At 47.8% G+C, this 2,500-nt stretch overlaps 1 pseudogene; it reads right to left on the bottom strand.

Annotated features, from left to right (window-relative positions):
* The window catches only part of LOC140681652 (28S ribosomal RNA), a 9,048-nt pseudogene that overhangs the window by 1,953 nt on the left and 4,595 nt on the right, over positions 1–2,500 (bottom strand).

The following is a 2,500-nucleotide window of genomic DNA, read 5'->3' as shown; positions in this document are numbered from 1 at the left end:
CTCCTCGAGAAGCCGTTCGCAGATGTAATTGTGCCTCTTGATTCGGGCGTCCTGTGTCACTGGGCAGTTACCGATGATATGGGCGCAGGATTCAATGTCCGCATCGCAGTGCCTACACGCCTTGATGTACTGGTCTTGTCTACCCCTTGCTAGAAATTCTCTCGTGGGATAAACGTTGGCCCTGAGTTGTAGTGCAGTGAGGAGTTTCCTGTGAGGTATGCTTCTGTAGTATTGGATCCAATGGTTACTAATTTTGTCTTTTTCAAAATTTGCAATTCCGCGGCCTTGGGATGCCAATTCAGTCCATTTTTTGAATTCGTTTTTCCTCCAATTGCAAGGCTTTGGAAATTTATCTTTCTGGTTCGGTGCTTCCCATTCCGAATTTGTGCTCACGTTGTTTGGTGGTTCACTCGACGGTGGTGCTTCCCAAATCGAGGGTATGTTCTCTCTGTCCCCTCCAGCTTGAATCCACAATTTCTTATGCAGCTGTTCCATTTTCTCTCTTTCCATAAAGCATTTCATCGTATCGTCAGATGACTGTGCGATCCGATGCAGTCTACGGGCCTGCACGCTGGGGATCAGTCCTGCCAATTTGGTGATGCCCAAACCGCCGTCTCTCGTGCTCGAGTACAGGATGGCATCGCAGGTGCACGGAGGTAGGTGAAGCCACTCCTTGACCGCTGTCCGGATCTTCTGGTCAAGGGTTTCGAGTAGTGCAGTTTTCACTTCTGAGTGGTCAGCTATGTAGATCAGCCGAGGGATGGTGTATGTTTTGAGAATATCAGTTTTCTGCAGAGGTTTAAGTGGTGCTTGATCGATCCGCTGAAGCCAAAAATCTAATTTTGTGGAGAGACTGGACCTTGCTATACCAATCCACGGGTCAAACTGCAGGCCGAGGTATTTCTCAGATTCGCCGGGGTCGATCATGTTCAGGGGTGTGCCGTTGATAGTCCAGGCAGCGCAGTCATTGATGGTGTAAGAGTCCTTTGTCGGCTTGATGTAAAAGCCGTGGCACTTTTGCCCCTGTGTTTGGAGACCGGTCAGGTTGCAGAAGGTTTCCAGTATGCTAATATTTGTATTCATATTTTCCCAGGAGTCGCTCAGCAAAACCAGATCGTCTGCAAATGCCATCGCTGTGATCTTGCTCTGTCCTCGGTGGTATCCTTTGCCGCTCTCTTCCAGCTTACATAATAGAGGGTCCATTGCCAGGTTAAATAAAAGGGGCGACATCGGGTCACCCTGCTTTACTCCAACTCGGATCTGGATTTTGTCTGTGTGTGTGTTCCTCTTTGTGGTGATATAAGTACTGATGTTCTCGTACATATTGCTCACCAGACCGACGATGTGGGGATCCACCTCTCTTTGCTGCAAAGCATGAATGATGTGCTGGTGGCTTACGGTGTCAAAAGCCTTGGCGATGTCCACGAATACAACACCCAGTGGTCTGTGTTCTCTTTTGGCCGACCAAATTATAGTTTGCAGGAGTTTTAAGTTTTCAGAGCATCCCGCCGCTCTGATAAAGCCTCTTTGCCTTGGGTTCAGGGGGCACGCTTTGCTCAGCCTAGCTGTTACAATCCTGGAGAACAGTCTCAGCAAGATGGAACTGATCGTGATAGGTCTCCAGTTATTAATGTCTTTCAAACGATCCGGCTTTGATGATTTTGGAATCAAAACGGTTCTGCACCCCCTCACCATGTCCGGGATTTTACCAGTTGTTAACCATAAATTGAAAATCTCCATGGTCCGGGAAAACTCGGGATCCATCTTTACGACGTCCCCAAGAGTAATCCCGTCTGGACCGGGAGCCGAGCCTTTGCTCATTTCCTGCACATTTTTCTCAATTTCTTTAGCCGTAATTAATTCTCTGAAGGCAGTGTTGTCAGCCTTCCCGTAAGTTTTAAAGTCCCCAAGGCTTTTAAAGCTACCAGTTTTTTCCCATCTTGTTTTAAAAACCGAATAAATTTCACTGAGTGGTATGTCACAAGACAAGCATTCAATATCATCTAAAACGATTTTAGCCAGTTTCCCTCTATCAAGATAAAATAAACGCTGGAACCGAAGATAATTACCTTTTTTGATTGCTCTGTCCTTCATCCACTTCTGAAAAGGTTTCTTTGGGTGTTTTTCCCGGGTCACCGTGTCCTTTTTATCTCGGGTTGCCGTTCTTATTTGGCTTATGGATTCCAGGCATCCGAAGCAGTCCTGCGCTGCCTGATTGATTACTAGCTTTATATCCCGGCCTTCCATTACCTGCTTGAATGCTCGGGGGAAGGTGTTAAGTGCCCCAGCTGAAAGTCGTTCCTCTAGTGTCTTTTTATAGTAAGCCTGCAGCTGTTCTTCTGATTTTTGCTTGGTGGGTCTCTGCTGTCCCTTGCCCTTATCAGGGTGGCGTCTTATCTCGTCCATTGTTCTCCCTCCGGCAGCTGCCCTGCCTGGCAGAGGGCGTCTCCCAGGTCCATTATCTCTGTGCTCTGCTTGGGCGTGATGACTCATCTCAGGC

The sequence above is a fragment of the Taeniopygia guttata genome, chromosome 37 (genome assembly GCF_048771995.1).
Source record: "Taeniopygia guttata chromosome 37, bTaeGut7.mat, whole genome shotgun sequence".
In the NCBI taxonomy this organism is placed as follows: domain Eukaryota; kingdom Metazoa; phylum Chordata; class Aves; order Passeriformes; family Estrildidae; genus Taeniopygia; species Taeniopygia guttata.
The sequence above is the reverse complement of the archived record's forward strand: the minus strand, read 5'-3'. Positions and strand labels throughout refer to the sequence as shown.